Source organism: Pteronotus mesoamericanus, unplaced genomic scaffold (assembly GCF_021234165.1).
Source record: "Pteronotus mesoamericanus isolate MK-2021 breed Mesoamerican mustached bat unplaced genomic scaffold, CSHL_Meso_final contig_48, whole genome shotgun sequence".
Classification (NCBI taxonomy): domain Eukaryota; kingdom Metazoa; phylum Chordata; class Mammalia; order Chiroptera; family Mormoopidae; genus Pteronotus; species Pteronotus mesoamericanus.
The window spans coordinates 4,223,436-4,251,382 of NW_026555180.1; the positions used below are offsets into that span (position 1 = coordinate 4,223,436).

At 42.9% G+C, this 27,947-nt stretch overlaps 1 protein-coding gene across 1 annotated transcript in view; it reads right to left on the minus strand.

Moving 5' to 3' along the window:
• The window catches only part of NPAS2 (neuronal PAS domain protein 2), a 179,676-nt gene extending 152,056 nt beyond the window's left edge, over nucleotides 1–27,620 (minus strand). The window contains exon 1 of the mRNA XM_054578030.1: nucleotides 27,306–27,620. The gene's annotated coding sequence lies outside the window, so the exon portion shown is untranslated. The remainder of the gene's footprint in view (nucleotides 1–27,305) is intronic.
• Nucleotides 27,621–27,947: the final 327 nt, after the last annotated feature.

The window sequence follows — 27,947 nt, forward strand, 5'->3', positions numbered from 1 at the left end:
TTTTTTGCTTCTGATTCTTAAATTGATCTGTCTTGACTCCCTGAGTTTGTGGTGTGAACTTTTGGTAGGAGACAGCTCTTTAAAAAAATTTTTTTTTCTGGATCTGCCTCTGATGATGTCAGCTGTTGACCCTGACTGACCTTAGGCATTGCTTTTGAGACTTCCAGTAATCTTTTGTCTGTGGCTCTCTCCTTCAGTTGTTAATCTAGTCATTTTGCTCAGAATTCAGGCTAAGGCACCACAGGGCAGGTCAGAGTCCATCCTGTGTTCATGTTTATTGTGTCCTCTCAGGCTGCCACTGCTCAGAGGAGTAGTGTCCCTGAGCAAGATGGCTCCTCTTATATGGGGAAGGAGTCAGCATCAGGTTCCGGCCAGCTACTTCTTCAGTTCTCTCTCCAAAGCCTCCATCTTCAGACTCTACTCAAGTATCTCTAGACCATTTGGCACCCCCTTTCGCCAGGGATCTACTATCTGTGATTGTCACTCTGTAGTCAGTAGTCGGGCTTGGATATCACAGCCAGGGGAGAGTCTCCTGGGGGAGAGGATATTGTATCCTCACACTGCTGCCACTCAGAGGAGTGTTCTGTCTTGGCCAGATGGATGCTGCTGTATGATGGAGAAGTCAACACTGAATTCCCGCTGGCTACTCCCTCAGTTCTTTCCCCAAAGCTTCTTCTTCACACTCTCCTCAAGTGTCTCTAGACCACCTGGCACCCACTTTGGCCAGTGATCTACTATATGTTACTGCCGCTCTGAACTCAGCAGTTGGGCTTGCACACTACTGCCGCCTGGGCAAGCCTCTTGGGGGAGGGGCCATTTTGTCCTCTCATGCTGCTGCCACTCAGGGGCATGGTCTGCCTGAGCAAGATGGCAGCTGCTGAATGAGGGATGAGTCAGCACTAGGTCCTTGCTGGCTACTCTCTCAGTTCTCTCCTCAAAGCTTCACTTCCCAGTCACTCATCAAGGGGCTCCAGCTCACTCTGCCCCCAGAGTTGCAATAGCCCTGGGTAAGTGGCTGTCAATGAAAATTTATGTGTTGGCCCTTTAAATGGCTCTTTGCACCTCCCGCCACCCGTCTCTGGCAGAGAGCAACCCTGCCACTTTTCACAGCTGGCTGTCCTTTTTGGGCTCTAGTGCTATAGGCTGGAGATCCCCACTTACAGTTTAGGCCTCACGCATCTCAGTGGGATCCAACTGGCTGTTTCAATATCCCTCTGGCGCTGCCGCCCGTGGGCACCCAGCCTGCATCCTCGAGTCCCTACTGCACTCCTTATCAGCTAGGTTGTGCTAAAGCCGACTCCTCTGTCTGTCTGAGGTTTTAAGTCTCCTCTCTCACTGCTGTTCAGTTTTCCAGGTGAATTCTCCACAATTTAGTTGGAACTCCAGATTGGTCCACATGGAAGTCAGTGTGACTTCCACTCACTCCTCTGCCATCTTGAAGTCCACCGTGCTGGGTCTTTTGTGATTCCATATAAATTTCTGCAATGTCTGGTCAGTCCTATGCAATATGTCATTGGTATCTTGATTGCAGTTGCGATGAATCTGTAGTTTGTTTTGAGTAGCACGGACACTTGAATGAAGTTAATTCTTCCTGTCCATGAACATGGTATGCAGTTCCACTAATTTGTATCTTCTTCTATTTCTTTGTCAGTGTCATAAAGTTTTCTGAGTACAGGTCTTTTACATGCTTGGTTAGGTTTATTTCTAGGTATTTTAATCTTTTTGTAGCAATTGTGAATGGGATTGTTTCTTAATTTCCCTTTTTGTCAGTTCATTATTGGCATACAAAAATGCAACTGATTTCTGGATATTAATTTTCTATCCTGCTACTTTGCTGAATTCATTTATCAGTTCTAGTATTTTCTTTGTAAAGTCATTAGGGTTGTCTACATATAATAGCATGTTATCTGCAAATAATGACAATTTTATTACTTCCTTTCCAATTTGGATGGCTTTTATTCTTCTTTTCTCATTGTTGTGGCTAGGACATCCAGTACTACGTTGAATATGAGAGGTGAAAGTGGACATCCTTGTTTTGATCCAATCTTAAGGAGAATGATTATAGTTTTTGCCCATTGAGTATGATGCTGGCAGTGTGTTTGTCATATAAGGCCTTTACTACATTTAGGTGTATCCCTTCAATTCCCACTTTGCTGAGAGTTTTTATGATCTGTGTGCTAGATTTTATCAAATGTACTTCTGCATCTAGTGATATGATCATGTGGTTTTTATCTGTCAATTTTTAATGTGGTGAATCATATTTGGTGAATCACATACGGGTCTTGTTTTCTTATATATTCAACTACCCCATGTCTTTTGATTGGAGCATTTAAGCCATTAACTTAAGGTGATTATTGATAAATATGTATTTATTGCTGTTTTATTTTTTAACTATTTTATTTTGTTCTTTTTTCTTTTCCTTCTTCTTAAAGCAAGCCCCTTAACACTTGTTGCAATACTGGTTTGGTGTTAATAAAATCCTTTAGCTTTTCTTGTCTGGGAACTTTTTATTTCTCCTTCAATTTTAAATGATAGCCCTGCTGGGTATAGCAGCCTTGATTGTAGTTCCTACTTTTCATCACCTTGAATTTTTCGTGCCATTCCCTCTGGCCTGAAATGTTTCTGTTGAAATATCAGATTACAGTCTAATTGCATCTCTCTTTTATGTAATTACCTGCTTTTCTCTTGCAGCTTTTAAGATTCTGTCTGTCTTTAAGCTTTGGCATTTTAATTATGTGTCTTGGTGTAATCCTCTTTGGGTCCATCTTGTTTGAAACTCTCTGCATTTCCTGAAATTCCTGCACTTCCTTTACCAGATTAGGGAAATTTTCCATCATTATTTCTTTAAATAGATTATCGATTCCTTTCTTGCTGACTTTGCCTTCTGGTATGCCTAATACGCAGATGTTCATGTTGTCCAAAATGTTCCTTAAGTGATCTTATTTTGCTAAATTACTTTTTCTTTTTGTTGCTCTGCCTGGGAGTATTTTTCTACCTTGTCTGCCAAATTGTTGATTTGATCCTCTGCTTCATCTAGCCTACTGTTTATTCCTTCCAGTGTACTACTTATTTCAGATATTGCATTTTTTATTCTTGCCTGGTCCTTTTTTGATAGTTTCTATGTCTTTTTTTCATGCTGTTGAGTATCCTTATAATCATTACTCTAAACTCTCTACCTAATAAATTGCTTGCTTCCATTTCATCTAGTTCTTCTTTTGGGGAATTATCTTGTTCTTTCATTTGGGGTTTGTTTATTTGTCTTCCCACTTTGGCTGCCTCTTCGTTTTTATGTATTAGGTGTATCTGCAAAGATTTGGTTCATTCCTATGTCAGACATGCCTGTGACTGGCCCTGAGCAACCTGTTTGGAGCTATCAGTGATCCTCGGCTTTAGGCTCTGGTGGACCTGGGTGTGTGCAGAAAGAACTAGATTGCACACCAAGGCCAGTTTTTACCAGCACCGCCCCCGGGGAAGGGTCAGCTAAAGTCTCAGAGCTCCCAGAGATCCATCCCTGCAGGCTTTCTTTTAGGCTTGATCTCTGAACTAGCCTCCAGATGTACTCCCCTGGGGCCTACCTTAAGCTCCACAGGTTGTGGTGAAAGGGTAAAAAGGATTCCTGTGGGTAGGGCTATTCCTCTAAGGCTGATGCCACTTGGAGCAGGGTGCTCTGCCTTAGAAAGATGGCTTCTAAAGTACAGGGAATCACTCAGCACAGGAATTCTGGTAGCTGTTCCTTCAATTCTCTCCTCAGAGCAACCAAACTCAGACTCTTCTCACACATCTGTAGTCCAATCTGCCCTCCCTCTTCCAGAGCCAAGGGTAAGGGGGTGCAAATGAAATTTTGTGTCTTGGCCCTTTAAGAGGCTCTCTGCATCTTGAGCTTTATCTCCCTGCTGGACATAAACCCTCCTCCTTTTCACAGTTGAATTGTTATTAGTATTCCTTTCCCTTTCCCAGTTCTGGTGCTTTAGGCTGGAGTGCCCCGCTTGGGGTTTAGATTCCACATTTCTCAGGCAGAACCCCTGGCCACTGAAATGTCCCTCTGGAACTTCAGCTGTCATCCCTGGGAGCCCAGCCAGACCTCTCACACCCCTGCACTCCCTACCATTCTCATTGTGAAGGAGTTTCTCCTGTATATCCTTATTTATAAGGTTTCTCTCCAACTTGCATTCAGTTGGTTATTCTCAATGATTTTTCTTTGATTTAGTTGTAATTCCAGTTTGGTCCCAGAGGAGATTAATAGCTTTCACTACTCTGCTGCCATCTTGGGTCCTCTTAAGTATTTTTAAATGTACAGTTTCATGGCATTAAGCACATTCACATTGTTGTGTAACCATCACCACCATCAATTTCTAGAACATTTTTTACCTTCCTAAACTGAAACTCTATGCTAATTAAATACTAACTCTTCATTTCCCCTTTCCTTAAACCTGAGCAACCACCATTCTATTTTATTTTCTGTCTCCTTTCATTAGACTGCTTTAGGAAGCTTATGTAAGTGAAATCAAGCAGTATTTGTCATTTTGTGTTTTGCATCTTTCACTTAACATTTAATGTTGTCATGGTGCATCCATGTTGCAGCCCATGTCAGAATTTCCTTCCTTTACATGTATGAGTAATACTTCATGGTGTGTGTGTATATACCACCTATCCTTAAGCTTCTGATTCTAAAATGATGAAAATCTCTTCAACCTGCCACTATGCCCAGCATTCCAAACTCATTTTCAATGAATAAGAATTTTATAGATAAATTATACATCAGGAGGCCTGCCACTTGATCGCCATGGCCCAGCCACCCTTCTCAGGGCCATGGCATGCAACTTGGAATTAAACACGTTGGGATGAGAAGGCCTCTGGTGAAGAGCAACAGGGATTGGGCATCTCCTGTCTTGATCACTGCGCAGGGCTGTGAGAAATCCTGCAGAAAATCCATGTCCTATGTTATTTTAATTGTTTAAAAGAGCAATTGTTCTATAAGAGTTCCCAGTTTCTCTCTTGAAGCAGAGACTATGCCTCTGGCCTGTGGGGTGCACAGTACATGGCAAATTCAAGCATAATTCATCCTCGTTATACTCAAATGTGTGGGTCTTATTCCACTACGCTTCACTACTTGCTTGATGTCAAGGGCTGATTACACTATGATTAAAATCACTCTTTGGGAAAAAAGATGGCGGAGGAGTGAATGGGAGTCACGCTGACCTCCTTCCAAGACCAAATTGGAATTGCAACTAAATAGTGGAGAAATCACCTGGAAAACAATGGAAGGATAGAAGAGGGAGAGGAGCCTAGGAGCTGTGGACAGACAGTGGATTCAACTCCCACACATCCCAATGGGTGAGAAGTGGGGTGGAGACTCGAGAGGGTGGGCTGGGCGCCCACAGGCACCAGCACCAGAGAGACACTGAAATGGCCAGTTAGATCCCCCTGAGAAGAACAGGGTCTGAACCATAAACAGGGACCCCTAGACTACAGCAGCTGAAATTAGGAAAATGCACAGACAAAACGCAACCCCTAAAAGCTTAGGGGGGGCTCTCTGCCAGAGACAGGTGGCTGGAGATGCAAAGAGACATTTAAAGGGCCAACGCAAAAATTTGCAGTGGCAGCCGCCTTCCTTGATCTCTGGGGTAGAGGTGGCAGGAGAGTAGGAACGTGCCTGAGGAAAGACTGCTGAGGAAAACTTTGTGAAGAGAACAGAGGTGGTGGCCAGTGGGAGCCCTGGTCATAACTCACCTCCCACTCTGCAGCTACCAACTGGCCCAGGCATAAGAGAATCAACTAACCTGCCTTTTGTGTGCTCTGCACACAGCTTGTGGGCATGTGGACTGAGTGCAGACTGGCTGGAAGAAATAGAGGGTCCTTGGCCAAAGGGGGCATACAGCTGCATAGAGACCCTTGAGGAGAGACTGGAGATGGAGGGGTTGGGGAAAAAACTGGAGGATTATCTGAGATCCCAAGAGAAGAGTCCCTCCCCATTCTGTAGTCCCCATTTGCGCAGGCAGGCCACACCCCCAAAGAGGCAGAAGCGGCGGGGAGCAAGAAGGCTCACAATTACAGTCTGCAGAAATAGTGGATCCCTAGCCAAAGGGGTCACAGAGCAGCTTAGAGACCCTTCGGGAGAGATTGGAGACAGCATTAACCAGAGAGTCCCGGAGCTGACTTCTCCCATTTCCCTAGTCTCCATTTTGCACGGGCAGGCCAAGCCCCCAAAGAGCCAAAAGTGGGGAAAGAACACAATAGAAGACCCTAAACTGACCAGTGCCGGGGCGCATGCCCGGTGCCAGGCAAGCGCGAGGTTGGGAGAGACCGCTGGTCCCAGAGCCTGGGTGAACGTGATCAAAGAACCGGCGGGAGAGTGGAGAGTGCAGAGTGATCTGCAGAAATAGTGGATCCCTAGCTGAAGGGGTCACAGAGCTACCTAGAGACCCTTGGGGAGAGACTGGAGACATGATTAACTGGAGAGTCCCGGAGCTGACTTCTTCCCACTTTGCGCGGGCAGGCCACGCCCCCAAAGAGCAAAAAGGAGAGAAAGCACACACTAGAAGACCCTAAACTGACCGGTGCCGGGGGCGCATGCTCGGCGCCAGAAAAGCGCGAGGTCGGGCGAGTCTGCTCGGACCCGGCTGGACGAGCAGGCTCAAAGAACCGGCGTCAGAGTGCAGAGCAATACACAGAAAGAGTGGATCCCTGACCAAAGGGGTCACAGAGCTGTTGTAAGCAGAAGTCAGACACAAACAGTAAATTCCTGGAAGGCTCACACAAACGACCCCAGGTCAGATAGGGTCAACAATTGACATTATCAGAGGCAGGCCCAGAAAGAAAAGTAAAGATAAATAAATAAATAAATAAATAAATAAATAAATAAATAAATAAATAAAAAGACCTGCCTACTACCATAGAAGTTTAATCCACAAAGTCAGGAAATCTAGACGGATCAATTGGACCAGAAGCAAAAATAAATTAATTAATTACTTAATTACTTAATAGACTCTCACAAAAATGGGAAGAAAAATAAATTTCCCCCAAATGAGTGGAAAAGGGGAATCCCACAGAGAGAGCTAAATGAAGTAGAGGCAAGGGAACTATTAGATATTGAATTAAAAACAAGGGCTCTAAGGAAGCTCGATGAGCTCAGCCAGCTCAAAGGTAACTATGAGAAACTGCAGAGAAACTATCAGGATCTTACAACAAACTATATCAACCTGGAAAAGGACATAGAAACTATCAAGAAGACACAAGAGCATATGAAGAATACCATTTCTGAATTGAAGAACACAGTAGAAGGAATCCAAAGCAGGCTGGATGAAGCCGAGGATCGAATCAGTGAGATGGAGGATAAGGTAGAAAAAAGCTCCCAGAAAGAAAAGGAAATGGAAAAAAGACTCCAAAAGAATGAAGAGGCATTGAGGGAAATGCAGGACAACCTGAGATGCAATAATATACGCATAATAGGGATACCAGAAGGAGAAGAAGAGGAGCAAGGGATAGAGAACCTCTTTGAAAAAGTAATGATGGAAAATTTCCCCAATTTGAGGAGAGAAAAAGTCTCATGAATCCAGGAGGCAGAGAGGACCCCACTCAAGAGGAACCCAAGGAGGCCCACTCCCAGACACATCATCATTGAAATGGCAACTATCAAAGACAAAGAGAAATCTCAAGGCAGCAAGGGAAAAGGAGAAAGTAACATACAAGGGGGCCCAGATATGGCTAGGAGCTGACTTCTCAACAGAAACACTACAAGCCAGAAGGGAATGGCAACAAATATTCCAAGCCATGAAAAGCAAGGGCCTACAGCCAAGGCTGCTATACCCAGCTAGGCTCTCCATTAAAATAGAAGGGGAAATACGGAGTTTCCCAGACAAGAGAAGGCTAAAAGAATACATCTATACCAAAAGAGCACTCCAAGATATGCTAAGGGGACCTGTTTAAGAAGATGAAGGAAAAGAATGAGAGAGAGAGGAACACAGGTACAAAGAGAAAAGATGAGTAAGTTTCTATCAGTAATATCTCTCAATGTGAATGGACTAAATGCCCCAATCAAAAGACACAGGGTAGCTGAATGGATAAGAAAACATGACCCACACATATGCTGCCCACAAGAGACCCACCTCAGAGCAAAAGACCTACACAGATTGAAAGTAAAGGGATGGAAAACAATATTACAAGCAAATGGGCAAGAGAAGAAAGCAGGGGTTGCAATACTTATATCAGACAAAATAGATTTCAAAACAAAAGCCATAAAAAGTGACCCAGAGGGACACTTTATAATAGTGAAAGAAAGATTCTATCAGGAAGACATAAACATTGTAAACTTGTATGCACCCAACATAGGGGCACCCAAATACATAAGGAAAATCTCAGAGGACTTCAAAAAAGATATAGACATTAGGGGATTTTAAAACCCCACTGTCAAAAATGGACAGATCTTCCAAACAAAACATCAACAAGGATATTGTGGAGCTGAAAGATGCACTGAATCAAATAGATTTAACTGACATATATAGAACCTTGCATCCCAAAGAAGCAAAATACACATAATTTTCAAATGTGCATGGAAGTTTTTCAAAGATAGACCACAGGATAGGACACAAAACAAGCCTCAGCAAATTCAGGAAAATTGAAATAATACCAAACTTTTTCTCGGACCACAAGGGCTTGAAACTGGAAATCAACCTCAAAGAGAAACTTCAAAAACTTGCAAACTCATGGAGACAGAACAGTAGACTATTTAACAATGAATAGGTCAATAATGAGATAAGAGAAGGAATCAAAAAATTTCAGAAACAAATGAAAACGAACATAGAACAGTCCAAAATCTATGGGACACAGCAAAGGCAGTCCTGAGAGGGAAGTTCATAGTAATACAGGCTTAACCCCCAAAAAGAGAAACATTTCAAATAAAAGACCTAACACTACAACTTCAAGAACTGGAGAAACAACAACAAATAAATCCCATAAGTAGAAGGAAGGAACTAATCAAGATTAGAGCAGAACTGAATAACATAGAGACGAAAAGAACAATTCAAAGGATCAACCAATCCAGGAGCTGGTTCTTTGAAAACAAATAAAATGGACAGGCCTTTAAGCAGACTCATCAAGAAAAAAAGGGAGAGGACCCAAATTAATAATATCAGAAATGAAAGAGGAGAAATAACAACTGATACCACAGAAATACAAAGGATAGTAAGAAACTATTATGAACAATTATAAGCCAAGAAATTTGAAAATCTTGATGAAATGGACAAATTTTTAGAAAAGTATAATCTTCCAACACTGAAGGAGGAAGAAACAGAAAGTTTGAACAGACCAATAACAGCTAGGGGAATTGAAGCAGTAATTAAGAAACTCCCAGCACACAAAAGCCCTTTGCGGGACGGTTTCATAGGAGAATTTTACAAAACATTTAAGGAAGAGCGAACCCCTGTCCTTCTCAGACTATTCCAAAAAATCCCAGGGGAGGGAAGACTCCAACACCTTTTCTATGAGGCCAGGATCACCCTGATCCCAAAACCAGATAAAGACCCTACAAAGAAAGAAAACTACAGGCCAATTTCGCTGTTGAACATAGATGCTAAAATCCTCTAAAAATATTGACAAACCGCATCCAACAATACATTAAAAAGATTATCTACCATGATCAAGTGGGATTCATCCCAGGGATGAAGGGATGGTTCTATATACACAAGTAAATAAACGTAATACATCACATAAACAAAAGAAAAGACAAAAACCACATGATCATCTCGATAGACGCAGAAAAAGCATTCGATAAGGTACAGCACCCATTTATGATCAAAACACTCAGAAAAATGGGAATAAGTGGGGCATTCCTCAACATAATAAAGGCCATATATGAAAAACCTACAGCCAACATCATACTCAATGGGCAAAAACTAAAAGCTTTCTCATTAAGATAGGGAACACGACAAGGATGACCACTTTCGTCACTTTTTTTCAACATCGTATTGGAAGTCCTAGCCACAGCAGTCAGACAAAAATAAGAAATAAAAGGCATCTAAGTAGGAAAGGAGGAGGTTAAACTATCATTGTTTGCTGATGAGATGATAGTGTACATAGAAAACCCTGTAGACTCCACCAAAAAACTACTCAACCTAATAAGTGAATTTGGCAAAAGAGTGGGATACAAAGTCAATATTCAGAAGTCAAAGGCATTTTTGTACACCAGCAGTGAAATAGGAGAAGAAGAAATCAGAAAAAAATACCATTCGATATAGCAACAAGAAAAATAAAGTACCTAGGAATAAATTTAACCAAGGAGGTAAAAGAACTGTATGCAGAAAACTATGCAACATTGAAGAAAGAAACTAAGGAAGACACAAATAAATGGAAGCATATACCGTGCTCATGGATTTGAAGAATTAATATCATATTAGTGTCCATACTACCGAAAGCAATTTATAGATTTGATGCAATCACTATTAAGATATCAATGATGTATTTCACAGAAATAGAACAGACATTTCAAAAATTTATATGGAACCATATACGACCCCGAATAGCCACAGCAATTCTGAGAAAGAAAAACAAAGTAGGAGGGATCACAATACTGGACATCAAACTCTACTACAAAGCCACTATACTCAAAACTATCTGGTGTGGCACAAGAACAGACCCATAGACCAGTGGAACAGAATAGAAAGCCCAGAAATAAGCCCAGGTCTATATGGGCAACTAATATTTGACAAAGGGGGCAGAGGCATAAAGTGGAACAATAATAGCCTCTTCAACAAATGGTGTTGGGAGAGCTGGACGGCTACATGCAAAAAATTGAAATTGGATCATCAGCTGACCCCATACACAAAAATAAACTCAAGATGGATAAAAGACTTAAATATAAGCCGCAACACCATAAAAGTTCTAGAGGAGAACATTGGCAAGAAACTCTCATATATCCCATGCAGCAATTTTTTCACCGATATGTCTCCTAAAGCAAGGGACATAAAGGAAAGAATAAACAAGTGGGACCTCATCAAAATAAGAAGCTTCTGCACGGCGAAAGAAAACATCAGCAGATGTTAGCCAACCATATGGGAAAATATATTTGCTAATGATACATCAGATAGAGGTTTGATCTCCAAACTATATAAAGAACTCACTCGACTCCACTCCAGGAAGACAAATGATCCAATCAAAAGATGGGCAAAGGACCTGGGCAGATGCTTTTCCAAGGAAGAGATACAGAGGGCCCAGAGACATTTGAAAGGATGCTCAGCATCACTAGCCATCAGAGAAATGCAGATCAAGACCCCAATGAGATACCACCTCACACCAGTCAGAATGGCCATCATAAACAGATCAACAAACAACAGGTGCTGGCGAGGCTGTGGAGAAAAGGAAACCCTAGTACACTGTTGGTGGGACTGCAGACTGGTGCAGCCATTGTGGAAAGCAGTGCGGAATTTCCTCAAAAAGCTAAAAATGAAACTACCTTTTGATCCAGCGATTTCCCTGCTGGGACTATACCCTAAGAGTCCCAAAACGCCAATTCAAAAGAACCTATGCACCCCAATGTTCATAGCAGCACAATTTACAATAGCCAAGTGTTGGAAGCAACCTAAATGCCCATCCGTAGATGATTGGATTAAAAAATTATGGTACATTTACACAATGGAATACTACATAGCGGAAAGAAAAAAGAACTACTAAACTTCGCGACATCATGGATGGAATTAGAGAGCATTATGCTAAGCGAAATAAGCCAGGGGGCAAAGGACAAACACCATATGATCTCACCTATAAGCGGAACCTAACCAACAATACAAAGATGCAAAGAAAATAAGACCAGGAACACTGAAATGAAAAGAAATCAACAGAGTCAAGAGGGAAGGCGGGAAGGGTGGGTGGGGAAAAAAGAAGGAAAGGGGCAAGTCAAGGAACATATAACAAGGATCATGGACAAAACCAAAACGGAAAGATTGAGGGAGGGAGAGGGGGAAAGGGGCAAGGGAAAATGGTGGGGGGAAGGCAGAGACAAATGTACTTGAAAAAAATAAATAAATAAATTTTAAAAAATCACTCTTTGAGCAAAAGCTTCCAGAAACCCCTCTTATATCTCAGGTTCACTGAAAGGTGAAGCCATTTTCTGTCCTTAAGGACTTTTTAAGCCCGGTAGTGCTCTAAACTGTTCCAGCAAGAGGTAACAGAGCAGGTACAACACTTATATAAGGTATGGTGGATGGAATTTCTGACTTTACACCATCCTTTGCACAGGTAAGCAGCCCTACTTATTCTGTAAGCCAAACCCACTCATCAAATGAATTCCTACTGGATTATTAAAAAACTAAAAATTTTATAAAATCATAATTCTAAAGATATTTTTAGATATGGCATTAAAAAGTGAAATCATGTTTGAAGAACAAAATGTAAAGAATAGGGAAAGCAGAGGTTTAGGGGACAATACAGCTGAGTTGGCATATACTATCGGTGTTATTTCATGTGCATATTTCCATTAACTCTGCAATTTGGAGATGGGTAAAAAAGGGGAGATATACATAGTATTCTTGTATTCTTGTGAAATTTAATATTGTATTGAGACAGTAAGCCATACTAAAAAATTCTTAAGACAGGAATCTTCAATGTGTATTCTCAGAGAGATTTTAATTGGCATCTGTTTGTTCATTAATTTTTTTGTGCACTGAACCAGTAGGCCTTTGGCACCTATTGGAACATAACCTGTTAGTCATAACAGATACACAGATGAATCACTCTGCCCCTGTTTCAGTAGACAAAAATCATCAAAAAATGCCACAGAAGCACCAAGGTGGTGGGAGTTAGGGATCAGGTACGGCTTCCTGGAGGTAGTAGTAGAGCCTTGGTTAAGTAGCACTGGAAGATAAGAGAACACTCATAAGCCTTTATAGGCTTCTCACACAGCATTTAGCAATAGCATGAACCAAAACAGTCACTGAAGGCCGAGTGGGATGGCCACTAGATTCCAGGTGTTTCTAGAAACCATTTCTTTTTTTATTGTTCACGTACAGTTGTTCCCATTCCCCCGCAACTCTCTCCCACCCCACCCACCCCCACCTCCCACCCTCAATCCTACCCTCCTTTGGCTTTGTCCATGAGTTCTTTATACATGTTCCTTGGCCACCCTTCCCCTCTTTCTCCTGTTACCGCCTCCCATCTCCCCTCTGGTTACTTTCAGTTTGTTCTTTATTTCAATGTCTCTAGTTCTATTTTGCTTGCTTGTTTATTTCACTGATTAGGTTCCAATTATAAGTGAGATCATATGGTATTTGTATTTCAGTGCCTGGCTTATTTCACTTGGCATAATGCTATCCAATTCCATCCATGCTGTGATGAAGGGAAGGAGTTCCCTCTTTATTTCTGCTACATACTATTCCACTGTGTAAATGTACCATAGTTTTTTGATCCATTTATTTACTGATGGGCACCTAGGCTGTTTCTAGCACTTGGCTATTGTAAATTGTGCTGCTATGAACATTGGGGTGGATAGATTTATTTGAATTGGTGTTAGAAACCATTTCTTTTAAAACGGGAATTTAGAGATAGCCTCAGTGAGGAAACACAAGGTAAGAAGGAGTCAATAACATATGATAATGGCTAATATGTGAAGGCTTCCTAGGTGTCAGGCACCATTATAAGTACTTTAAAACATTTTATTCTTACTTCATCATGTTGGGAACCATATGGTCCCTTTGTCCAGACAAGAATACTGGGGCACAGAGAGACTAGGTGACCCACACACAATCACTAGGTAGTTTATGTCACAGTGGGGATTCCCACCTAAGCAGTCTGGCTCCACAGTCCATACTTCTGACCATGATGCCATCAACAGCCCTTGTTCTTTCAGCTTATGATCCTCTTGTACAAAACTGATATACTTGTTGGTGATTGTTTTTAGTAATAATTAATTAATTAATCCTTCATTCCTCAGATATTGCTTTGAAAGGAGAGCTCCTCTGATGCCTTTAAGTGCTATTTAACTTTACTAAAAATGTTTTACATGTTTGCTGTTGTTTTATTGCCAAAATTATATCTAGTGCTTAAAATGTGTATTTGCAGTGAATGTGAAATGGATGGAGTGAAGACAGCTGCCCTTCCCCAAATGGTCTGGAATTGAACACCTACCCTAGGGTAGTGGAAGGTTTCCGATGGAGCAGGAGGATTATAAGTATCTAACTAAATTAAGTGAGGGTTTCCTTGGGCAGGTTACTAACTATCTGTTATCATGCAGTTATGCATTTCTAGTATCTCAAAGACAATCCTCACCAGGCTGAGGACAGGCAGCAACTGTCAGTGGAACAGGCTGGAGTTGGTAAGGTTATGTGTGTCAATATGAGAAGAGGATGCCTTGATGCAAGGTGCTCCAGAGGAAAGTTGAAAGAGAGGAGAGCAGCCCAGTGCAGGGCCTCAGAGGAAGGTGGGCAAACTCTTTCTGTAAAATGACAGACAGTAAATATTTTCAGTTTTGTGGGTCATTTGCAGGGTGAAAGTAGCCAAAGACATATGAATGGAAGTGGCTGTGTTCCAATAAAACTTTATTTACAAAAACAGGCTATGGGTGAGAGGCAGCCCATAGGCCATAGCTTATCAAGCCACACCTCAGAGCATGGGGCTGGAAGAAACAGGATGCTGGGGCAGTGCGGCAGGACACCAGACCCACCTGACACAGGCTGCCAGAGCAGCAGTGACAAAGAGACCAGCAGTCATTGATCTTCGGCCTAAATGACACAGGACCCAACTCTCCCAAAGTCCAAGGTACCACTAAAGGCCACACAGCTCAGTTCAGAGGCACAAAGGGAAGGGCCCACCCCTTTCAGGAACTGTCACCTGGATGGGTATGAAGCATCAGTATTAATCCCCACATGTGGTTGATATATGGATATCAACCACAGATGTTGATATCCATATAGCCCCACTCACTATAGTGCTGGCTAGTGGTATGTGTTGCACTGCAAAGGACATGGAAGAAGATGAGGCCCACCTATACCATCCTTGGGTTGAGGAATTGAACAGAGAAGTTAGTGTTTGCTAGAGACAAGAGGGGCCCCTTGATCATCACAATGCAGAACACTTATTAACTGCATGTGGTTCTAATTCCAGATATTTGGACAATCTCATGCTGAGTAAACTTAAAATTAAAGATAAGAGAATAGAAATCTGCTGAGCTGATAAGAATATAAGGAGTCTATACAGGCCAAACACAGAGTGGAGTGGGCATCTTGGGAGTACACAGTATGAAGGTAGGCTCTCCCAGGATGTGACCTTAAGCTTTGATATGGTGACCTTAAGCTTTGATATGGTGACCTTAAACTTTGATATGATGCTGTACGAGATAAGGCAAAGGAAAGAGATAAACCCTGTACATGGTAGGGAGACCAATAGGAGATCCTTGCATAAAGCTCAGATCTCACTATAAATGCAAATGAGAAGTAAGCCTGCCCACACAGAAGGCATAGGAAGGAACTTGCTTTTATTAATCCTAAGGAGACAAATAATCTTCCTTAAACAGTCATGACCGTAAGATGGTCCTTGCACAGTTATCTGGCCCAAACTCCATCTGTGTGGTTTGAAAATCCTTAAGGGAGAATCTGAAGTGCTTTCAGGTTGATAGTACTCAGGTACAGAGCAGAACAAATGCAGATCCTCTTTAGAAAAAGAGTAACTTTGTCTTTCTGCGCTACCCAGAAATGGGCCATATGGCATTGCACTTGGCTCCCTCATAACTTACAAGACAACTTTCACAATGCCCGCTCTAAAATGCTCAACAGTATTCTTGGTTTTAATTCTGGACCCTGAAAAGTCTTCCCCAGAACTGACAAAAGCACCACATTTCACAATTTATAGACCTCATCTCATGTTGTTTCCAAAGTTTTCATATTTCCCACCAAACTTTTCCCTATCTGGAAAAATTGAGGTGAACCATTCCTCCCAACCCTGTATACCTCTTCCCCCTGACACTACTCTGTGGCCTGGGACTTGCCTTCATGGGAGGAGTAAAATGCAACACCAAAGAACCAGGGAAGCATTGAAACCAAGATGCCAAAAATTTTGTATGTATAGAACTGACAAAGAAGGAATTTACTTGGTCTAGCCTGTCCCTTTGGTAACAACACAGTACGCCTTTAATTAACTCCAGACTGTATTAATTCATGGTTGGTAATCCCAGCCCCACCATCCCCTATCATCATTGTCCAGGCATAACATTGCCTGAGTTGAACTTGCCATAGCCAAAAAACCTTCCTAAATCAGTTTTTAGAACTTCTCTGAGACAATATATAGCCAAGGATAATTCAGAAAAGAAGGTTATCAGAATAATTCAAATAGATGTGATTAAAGGATTCTGGAAAAAAATAGAAATTTCTCAGTTCAGTGTAATAAACTCATTCTGAGGAGGCACTGGATAGCTCAGCTTACCTCTTAGGTGTGGGTGTGTTACAAATCTGAGCAAATGGCTAGAACACATTTGATTTGGTGTGTGCCTACATATGTCAACCATAGGACAGACCAAGATTTCTTACTGATGTTTATTTGGGATTTTGCTTCTGTTTCCATAAATGATGGGAGCAGGAATATAGACAAAGAACTGACCTGACAGGGCTCTACCCACAAGAGACGCCCAGCACCTCTGCCCACAGTTACCCAAAGCTGGCAGGGGAGGCAGGTTTGGGGTTTTCTGAACTATCCTTCCTAAGTCCAGCAAAATGCTTGGTAGATACCTTCTCAGGAATCAAACCAAGGAGCAACAGCTTAGAGAAAGAAGCCTGTCACCCAAGTCTTAAAATACCTTACCCCCTTTATATACACTGAGCACTGAGGTATGCTTGTGTGTGGTAGGTGACAATCAGGTGAAACCTGGGTGACTTCTAGGAGATGAATTCTTTCGTAAAGAATTCACCTGCTGGTTTTCTAGGCTCCAAGGCAAAGATGAGGCTTGGGGAAATGATGTCTCGAAAACATGGTCATACCTAGCCCCATCTTTCATGTGGCTTCTCTGTTGTGCTCAGCTGAAGAAAGATAGACCTGACAGCAGGGAAAATGAAGGGAGAGAGAAGGAGTGTCTTGATTTAACGTCCTATTACAGCAAAATAAACCATTTTGAAAAGCAGGTTAGCTGGTAAAAGATGGCAAGGAACAGAATAATGATTCTGCCCCAAATACAAGTCCTTTCACACATAGCCTCTTCCTTGTAGAGGCCAGCTTAAATGGGCACACCAAATTTGAGTTGTTTCCACACCCAAGGAAAAGGCTGAATTTTTTATGGGTGGCCCATATCAACAGGTTGCAATATATAGAAGAGCTGCCAGATGCAAGCTGTTAGAAACACTAGCATAGCCTTGCAGAAGTTCATCCTGACAATACCACCCTAGGCATCATAAACTAGGGATGAGACTTGGCTAATGAACAGAGATCCAGTGACACAGGGTAAGATGGAAATTGGATTTTGTACCAAAGTAGAAGTTAGACAGCTGACCACTGTGAACAGCTATATTCATGCAAATTCAGCATGACTTCACAGAAACTGAGAACTCAAAAGAAACTTTCTTTTTTAACTTAAGCATTACATCCCCTTTATTAGGCACCCCCACTATTCCCCAGGTCTTTGCCAGAAAGGGGTTAATAAATATCTCTGAAGCTGGTTAGCTGAGACTTTCTTGCTATGTGTTTAGAGAATGCCACTAGTCCAAGCATGAGAAATTGAAGGAAGAAGAAACCCACTGTAGGGTCAGAAGAGTTACAGATATTTCCACTGTGTAAGTCCACATATACCAAACAGCACATGTGTCAATAACTGTGGCACAAACTGGAGTCTACCACCTCACTGTTAAGACATGGCTGTTTTCATGGGCACAGGGGAGCAGCACCCCTGGAGTTGTGCTACCCTGCAGCTGGCCCTGGCTGAGGAAGGTGGATATAGTCAGGAAAACCTCCCAGTTTAGTATTTGGAGCAGATTTTTAAAGAAATCAGGAGATAAGGAGGACTGAAGCACTGTCTCCACCTGGGAGCACACACAAGTTGTCCAAGAGCCCTTGTGGAAGAAGCAGGGTGCTGTTGTGTTTCCTTAGACACAGTTGAGTAGATCCTATCTGTTGTTTGGCAGCCAGGAAACAGCATAGCTCTCTCATTCCTTCTACAGAACAACGGGAGCACCGTGCCTGCCCAGCATGAAGTGCTAGGGGTATGTGGGGTTCACCTGCCCAGACTGAGCCTATACTCCCTCATGAGAGGAATACCCACACGTGTTGACCAGGGTGAGGATTCTGGCATCTGTGTCCAAGACTAAACTGTCAGAGAGAGGAGCCCTGCCAAGAAACACCCTATTGCTCCCTGGAGAGCAAGCCAAGGACTTGGGGCACTGGAAGTTAAGAGTCAGATTGCTGGGGATGAGTGATGACAAAGAAGGTGAAAATGAGTTAAGATTACAAACCTGATATGGTGGAAAAGTCGGGGATGAAATGTGTAACGCAGGGGAGGTGTCTGTTTTCTTCGAAGCTACCTTTAACTTTAAATCGAGGGATCCTTTGTTTTCCCTGGACACCATCTCCAAAAGTGGGGCCTTTCTGAATCAAATGAAAGTAAAGACAACAGTCAAAGAGTGGGGATTTTTTAATGAGATGCCACTCCCTGTTGGTAAACCTAGCGTGTGAGAGTGAGTTGGAAACTGTGGATGACAATGTGATGAGTGCTTCTGTGATCACAGGAGCAGGTGGGATGAGGCCACCTTGCCACTGTCTGAGTAGGGAGCTGAGAGACAGAGGCCAAAAGTGGGAATGCTGAGGGAAGGTCCCAGAAGAAGCTCAAATATAAAAGGCTTTCTTACCTCAATGAAATCAGTCTGTCTTGAGCCATAAATCTGGGAGGCTATCATCAGCCAAGGGTTCTGTATAATTAGAAATAGAAACACATTCTCTTACTTTTGAGAGAGAAAACCTCTACACCATTGCCACATGAATTTGCTGTGAGTGGATTTCTCTCACAATTTCTATGAAGGAGAAGGGAGGAAATACCATGAAAACAAAACCCTCACTGACCATGAAGGAAGCCTTGGCAAGGTCAAGAGTAATCTCCTTTTAGTCTTTAGATGAACTGATATTCCAGAGCTACAGAGAAACTATTGTTGGATACATTCAATAAAACCCATCTACCTTCATCCCACCACAAACACACACTGAAACTGGGTTTTCAAGTTTTCCTCATAGATTTATTAGATCAAGATCACCAGGGAAACAGGCATCTGGTGCAGTAACTGAGGACAACACTGTAGGCCATGTCTTTCATAGATAGCACAAATGAAGATGTTGGTGTGGCAAAAATACTGGATCAAGGTAGCTGCATGAGGGGTTCCTCTTCAACCTACCTCCTCACCCAAACCATCTCTTCAAAAATCTTCTCTGGCTACAAAGCACCGTCTACACTCTCCCTCACCCTGTGAACAGTAAGCTGGTGGCTCACACTGGGATGTGTGCAACTGTCATGCTGCAGCAAAACAGAACAGTGGAAAATCAAAACCATTTACTTCTGAAACTGAAAAAATACTGAACTTTTCTGTATCCTACTAAATTCTTTCTATAATATAATACTGAATCCTTCTGGACTATTAGTAAAACTTCCCCCAAAGGATTGTAGGTCCCTGAAGAAGACCAATGATTAGGTACCAGTCTTGAAGTGGTATTACTGGTCCCTGAGTACTTCCTTGAAACTTCAGATTTTCTTCTGTGAATTAAGGACAAAAAATGTGCCTGTTTACATGCCAAAATATAGGCATTCATAAAAGTTTATAAAAATGGAGGTCTTCCTTATTTGTTGGTGGTCTCAAAGTGTCCTCTGTGACCTGTCAAGTTTTTGTGTATATTTAGTGACTAATAATTTCCACTCCTGTCAGAATATTTAGGATGCTTTGTGCACACACAAAGTCCAAGAAGCTATGTTTCATCTTATCCCTCATGACATCTCCAGGAAGCCCGATAGTATTTTGTTTTCAAGGTATTTTTTTTTTGAGTGGTCTCCATTTCCTCCAAGAAGCTTTTTTCTTCTGTCCTTTGGCCTTTTCCTTTCATATGGGAGGACATCTTGTGATGAGTGTCTCTGTGCCATGCATTTATATTCAGGAGTGGGGAAACATAAGAATAACCTGGAGATCTAGGCATGAAAGCAGTGATTTTCAAGTGTGCACGTTCCCAAAGGGTGATTAGCATTTCTTATGAGTTTCATCTATCCCATTTGCTTTCCTGTCTTCATTAGCAAAACTGGAACATTTCACATTTCACCTATATATCATGCAACGCACAAAGCATTTTCTTAAGTGACTCCTGTATATTCATAGAACGAATGTCTGTGAGAGTGTAAACTCTATGGATCCTGGGAGCAACAAAGCTTCTCTGAAATGCTGGGAGCAGCCTGTCATCTGGCTGGATGGCGAAGAGTGAACTATTGTCACTTCAGAGTTTTCTTGGACACAGACCAATGTGGGTGTGTTTCTCCTATTACCATTTGAAGGGCTCTTTTTAGATTATGCAAGACTGATGAAGGTTATTCAGTTTTCAGAGAGCTTCCATTTCAAATATCTTTGTTTGCATCCTCACAGCCACAGAAACACTCCAAAAATGATTACCATGAACTACTACATAGCCGTTAAAATTATGTTTACATGGAATGTTTAATGATGTGGGAAAATGCTTATGATCATGTTAAAAGCAACAAACAGTATTACTTCAAGCCTGTGAAATTACCTCAAGAATGAAGTAAATATAATAAATGACCCCTCCTCTAAAATCTCATACCATTAAAAAGAGTCACTAAATAATATGCATAGAATGAGTTCAGTTTGTTTAAAAAGAAAATCTACACATATGGGTCTATATGTAAATGCACCAAAAAATGAGTAGCTGAATGTACCCCCATGGCTCACAGTATTTTACCTCCTGAGGAGGGTAGAGAGCTGTGAGGTTCATCAGGATGCTTTTGTCTAAAACTAAGAGAAAATCTAACTTGACCTGCTTTAAGTAGCCAGGAAGTTTTCAGAATGTTACAAACGTGCCAACGCAGAGACTTCTCATTGCGTAATTCAGAAGGTATAGGGCACAGTGGAGGTCCCATTTTTCACCTCTGCATTTTTTGGCAGCTTAGCTGGGACCTGGCCTAGCTGACTCTGGTTCCCCACTTACTGGCACGATGTATTCAGGAGAAGAAAAGAACATGTGGGTCCTTTACCTGCTTCTCAGGTAAGCTGCCTAATAGTCTACCCTCATTTTTTATTAGAGAGGGCAAGGTCCAATGGCAGAGGCAGCAGGCCCACCAGGGTTGCTTGGCCAATCAGGATTTACTTTGAGACATGTGGAGGATGGTGGACTCCTGAGCAAAATCAGGTTTCTACCAGGCAGAAAAAGAAGGATGATAACTAAAGAGGCCACAGAGGGTAAAGGGGATCTTGTTCTTTTTATTAGAAATGGTTCTGCATTATTTAAATTTTTTACAAGATTATATTGATTTTTTAAAGCCTGGCATAAAAAACATTTAAAAGCATAGGAAAAGGACTTAAAGGAACTACACCTTGAGATTATGTGAAATCTTCATTTTCTTCATTCTTTTTTGTATTTTCTCAAAATTAACTAATTTTTAACAGAAAAGTATTGATTTTTAAAATGTTCTCCTGTTCTCAATATTTTGACTTTCAAGAGGCAAAAATAACCCTCCTGAAATTGTGCAGCACCATTTTTGGTTCAGAAGAGTCTGGAAGAATCATGCTGCTCAGCTGTGAACCTGCTTTTCTTTCTATGGGCTTGTATCCACTAGAGTGCAATGATTTCCAGTGATCTGGAAACATATGTAACCCTCCAAAGGCTTTCAGCAAAGGAGCAAAGGCCATACAGTTTTGTCCCTAGTCCCACCTCCCACCCTCTTGCCCCGCCACTTCTCTGAGCTCCATTCTGGGGACTCCAGGCTCCATGCCCTCTTTCCCTCCCTTGTTACCACATCCCCAGGCCTGCCCTGGCTCCAATCATTCCTCCATTTTTCCTTTCCCCACACATCCAATTGCCATGGCTTTCAAGGTTTATTTGGAGGATGAGGGGGGTACTTGGAGCAGGAGTGGCAGCAGAGAAATCTTTGTGAATAATATATTCTCTCTCCATATATATATATAAAAAATATATAAAAAAAAAAAAAAAAAAAAATATATATATATATATAAACTCCCCCTCTGGTTTCAGGGACTGTAGCCTCACCAACAGGCGAGAGGGCCCTAAGGCTGGAGCTGAGCAAGGAGGCCTTGGGAAAATAGGCCACTGAGGAGACAAAACCTGTCCTGGCAGGGGTGCAGCCCCTGCTTCCTTCACATCACCCTGCTTGGTCCTGAAGGATGGCTGGTTAGTCAATGATGAGTAAGACCCCTCCATAGAAGGGGCAACCTAAGACAGGCACAGGCACAGGCACAATGGGCATCAGAGAAAAACTTGGAGGACACAAAGAAAAGGCAAAAGACCCTCACCCCTTGGCTTTGCTATGGCTGGGGTCCTCATTCTATCTGAAAGAAGTCCCCTTATTTCCTGGCAGCCTCGCCCTCCCCCTGCCTGGCTCAGGCTTGAAATGATACTGGAGACAGCCCTACACTGGATCTGGCAATTCCTGGGGGAATCAGGCCTAGCAGTAAATACCTTGAAGTATGCTGTTTTTCACTCAAAAGCTATGATAACCAGCTCAGGCTGGGAAGGAAATGTACATTATTCACAGATCCTGACGCTAAACCCTGTGGCACCTTTATGTTTATGTTCTCATGTTTACTCATCTTGTCTTGGACCCATGTGAATGGACCCAAGTGTGTTCCTGCCATTTGTTTTCTTCAACATCATCTATTCTCTGTGAACATTAACATAGTGATGTAATGAGATCACCTGTACATTCCTATTACCTAGCCCCATTGATATGTCTTTCAATAAAAGCCTTTGGAAAAAGGGGCTCGGGCTGCTTCTCCACTAGAGGGAAGAGCCATTTCCCTTCTCCTGGCAAACAGAGAAGTTTTCTGGGACGACTCATTTTATTTCCCCCCACTCATGACAATCCCGGGATGGGCTCTGTGGGATCAAAGCCCACTCTTCCACCTCATACACACACACACACACACACACACACACACACACAGATATATATAACATAAATGGAACTCTAAAATTATATACATAAAATGAGCAATGTTGCTGAATTATTTTAAGGGCAACTCAGATTAGCCTTCTTAAGATCAGGGTGAAAAAGACCACTGCCTGCAACACCCATCTTCCCCAGATGTCAGGAGGAAATAATCATCTCAGAGCATGAAGTACAAAATGTCCCTGGTGAGTTCCAATACACCTGACACTAATTTCAAGTAAGTGATGCTAAACTGAAAAGGACTGATTGATGGCCTTAATCCTTAAAAGTGCCCTCCCAGGGAATGTACCAATGCCCCTCAGAGAGGAGTGGTCCCTGCTCTGCCCTCTACATCATACTTTTAAGGAGTGCTTGATTGCCACAACCACCAGCTGGTCTTGATCAACAGAACCTACAGTATAAGTATCAGGAACAGACTCAGGTAAATATATAACCAGCAGGGGTATCACCAATGCTAACTAGAAGCCAGGGCACTGCACGAGAAGAGCGGAGATGTGTGTGCTCTTGAAAATGATTCTAATTTGCATCTGATTAACTTCTATAGCGGCTGGCCCTCCAGCCCTAGCCCTGTTCTCTCCTGCTGGCCTTAGGTTTGTTGGTTAACCATATTGAATCTGTAAATTGGTGAATTACACAGAAAAGTATCTTAGGAACCTTTCCTTCCTACTTGCCTATTAGCAAGGTAACCATTATTCAAGCTATTTTTTTTTAGCAGGACACTGAGGCTCGAGGTTACATAAGTTGCTCCAGTCACACAATAGCTGTCACGAAGCTTTCCATTCAAAGAAGATTAGAGGTCATGGTCAGCAGTGTGGGATTCTGACCAGAAAGTGCCCTTTCCTGGGCCCCTCCTTGGCCTCTGCCCTATAAAATGGCATCCCAGGACCTCCTTTTCAGTCTAGAAAGAATCTCTCCCTCTTTCCTCATCTGTCAACTCCTTGAGGGCAGGGAGGTCCCATGCTCTTTATTATTCTATTAACTAGGCCTACTGCATAGATAAATGCTCAGGAAACACATGATGGATTAAATTAAGTGTACTCCAGAACCTCGCTAGTGTGTTGAAACATCAGAATCACCTGAGACCTTGTCAGAAATGCAGAATCTGGGGTCACAATCCAGTTCTGCTGAGTCAGCATTTGCATCTAAGCAGGTCCCTAGGTAGCCATGGGTACTGTACAGTTTGAGACATGATGGTCCGCTCCCTCTGGCTTCTTTAATACACTTTTTATTTTCAGTGCAGAACATAAACTGTCTTGTTTCTATTCTGAATCATAAAATGAAAACCACACATTGCTTTATGACCCAAAGAATTTCAAAGGGTCTCTGGGGAGAAACATTCCCTAAGATCCCTAATCTTGAAGAATTCAGGTAAGAAACAGTAACTAGTGCTTTAGCTAAAAGCTATATTAGAAAAATCCCCTTTTAAACATATGTTCACATTTAATAAGCTTATTTAGTGTTCTCAGGTACTATTAATCATCATCAAACTAGAATTACTCATAATTAAGTAACCTATTAACATTTGGCTTACTCTTAGTGAAAATTCAGCTCATTTTCTACATCTACTTATTGAGCATCTATTATGAACAAGGTCTCCCAGGGGGAGATACTATGAGAATATGAAGGTTGCAATCCCTGACCTCCTATCTTTGCTACTGAAGGTCGAAAACATGCTAATTGAATGTTTCTGTAAGTAAATAATGCATGAAGTATCATTTCCACTATTTAAATATGAAATTCAATTAAATGCTTCTATGATGCAGCCAATTAAAACCATTGGCATAAAGCATCCAATACTGAGTCACAGGGCTATTTTCAACACCTCCCAATCTGACATCTCCTAGGAAATGTGTAGGTGTACATGGGATCAGCATGGGAAAATCCATGTCCAGATCACAATGAAAAACTGACTTTTCATGTAAAGAACAAAATACATACTTGTTTTAAAAATTAAGAAAAAAGACTTAGCTCTTTGAGCTTTTAAGGTGCAAAAGCAAGACTTTGAAAAGATTAACATATAGATATGGCAACACAAAAATGTATAAGCACCATTATCATTTTAATCTGAAAAAAATCATTAATTTTGAATTCTAAACCTAAAAACAAGTGACAGCATTAAGAGCCAGCAATAAAGATTACCAAGAATTAAGAAAGACTGTTCAAACAATAAAAATGATGAATTCAACTTCATAACAATTACTCATTAGGTGATGTGGGTCACCTTTTACCATTTTCATCTTTTTTATCATTTTCATCATAAAACAGCTGGGACTAGGGAAGAGGCCCAAACACTTACAAAAAAAACCAAATAAGCTTAAAAACAATTGTTATTTTCTAAATAAAGGTGAATTTTTTAGTCACTATCTGAACATTCTCCTATCAGGAAATTTTTCATCACACTAATTAGTAAAGCCTCACTTGGGATTTTCATGGCTTGTTTAACTCTTTGGGGATTAACATTTTATTAGTAACATATTTTCTCCAGAATGTATTCCCTTCTTTCACCTCCACAGGAATCACTCTGGGAGTAATGAGAATGACACTGATTCTACATTTGCACACAGTGGGACAGATCAGCAAATAAATAGAAGCATCCATTGCCAAGAAGAAAATGGCTAAAAGCAGCACATTTACAAGTCTTTTAAAAGCCACACTCTACATCTCTCTGTGAGATGAAAGACAGTTATTGAATGTCTTTACCTTGTGCTCTTTATTTTTAACTAAACCTTTAATTAGACTACTGAGACATGCCAATACTTCTATGGGTCCTGGTTTAGCTGTGTAAAATGAAGCACTGATTTATTTATGCTTTTGCAAGCAGGGGGCCAAGTCAGAATGACCCTTTTAAACATTGTATTTATTTCAAGATTACTTTAAAATACACTTTGGGGTTATTTGGGGCAAACTTTTTTTCTAAGGAAATCTTAGTAGTGGAATGGTAGAGCCTACCGAGGAAGGCAGTCTATTTTAATGCAAACCTGGATTTGTTGGTCAATTCACTGTTCAGGGACTAAGAACGACATAGACAGAGATGGATGGTGAACTTTGCCAGGAACTACTTCAGAGTTAATTGGGAAGTCCAAACGGGGGTGGGGAACCCTCCTACTAAGAAAGAGAAGATTGGGGTTCTAAGTGATCAAGAATGACCAGTTCTTCTCCAAGTTAATTTAGTAACTACTCAGTATGTCACCTGTAAAGATACAGACCAACCAATTTTATGAATTTGGGGCCGGAAACCAAAGCTGCAGGTACTAAAGACCAAACGCGCGCAACTCTAGCCTCTGGGACCCACTTCTAACTCCTGTTGAACTCCAGGGCTTTTAACTTGCAAAGTAAAAGCTTCGTGGATACAATCTAGCGAGTTTTTAGACTTTCTGGAAGTGTATATGTATTTTTAAGGTTTCCCTCTTGCTTAATCAACAACATTGGCTACTAATTACTTATGAATCACAAAGCTGAAAACAAACTTTCTTACCTTGAGCAGTTTAAAGAGTGGCAGAGGACCCGGGTTGGTTTTACTCTTAGCTTCTTGGTACTGGTCCCTAACCCCTGGTTACCGAACCAGCGCTGCTCTTTAGAAAGGTCAAAAGTGAGCTTCCCTCCTCGCTCCGGGAGGGGGCACACCTCCCAACAAAACGACACGCTGGCATCTAACCTGAGGAGCCCCGGGTGGTAAGACGACGTAACGAGCCAGGCTACGCGTCCTCTAAGCGACCAGGGAGAAGACTCGGCACCCAACGCGGCCCGGAACCAGTTCCGACCGAAGATCCCAGAGACACTGCGGGCCCGGGACGCACGCACCAGTCGCTGGGGGTACCCGGTTCCCCACGCTTCGGAAGGGCGCGCGATGCGGCCCAGGGAACCAGTGAGTCACCCTCAAGGTTGCGCCCCGCGCACGGCCTCCATCCACCCCGATGGTACCCCTTTGAGCACCTCCACGTCTGAGGACCGAGGTGTCTAGTCTCCTGCCTCCTACAGCGACACGCATACGCAGCCCACCAGCCCCGCCACTGCTGCATAACTAAATGTCCCGGCGGCGGAGTTAGGAGCCCACGTCCCAGAGCCCCTCTCGGACCCGAGCGTCCACTCCACTAGCGAACAGGTGACCGAGTCTCCGAAGCCCGCGCACACGTCCTCTGGCCCTGAGTCCCTCGAGGCCCTGGGCACAGCCTCTTACCTCGGAGCCGGCCGGGGTGGCCAAGCAAGGCCCGGCGCGGACTGGGCCGAGGATACGCACCTCCCGCCGCCGCCGCTGCCTCCGCCTCCGGGAGCCTGAGCCGAGCCGGAGCCGGAGCGGACACGGCTAGCTGCTCTCGGGCGGCGGCGGGAGGCACAGCTCCTGCCCCTGGCGCCGCTGCGGCCGGGGGGTCTCCGAGCTAGGCAGTCGCCAATCCCGCACCGTCGCCGCGCTGGTCTCTCGGTGCCTGAGGAAGGCAGGCTGCTCTTGCGGCAAACTCTTCCGCCGCAGAGCCCTCTGATGGCTGCCACCGCCTCTTCCTCCTTCCCCTCCTCCTTCCCTCTCTACCTCCCTCTCCTCCTCCCCCTTCCCTCCGCTCCCGCGGCCGCCGCCGGCCTTGTCTCTCCCCGCCTCCATCCAGCCTGGGCTCACTCCCTGCGCTCCGATAGGCAGGCGGACCCCCGACCTCAGCTTCCCGGGCGGTTCAGACCCCGCACGCGCCGCGACCTCGTTGCCTCCTCCAGGCTGGCCGGGATACGCAGCGGGGTCTGGCTTGGGGAGCAGGACAGAGGGGTGGGGGTTGGGGGAGGGGGGCATGCTTAGAAACGAACTTGGCTGAAAGGGCAGCCAAGGGGATGCGGG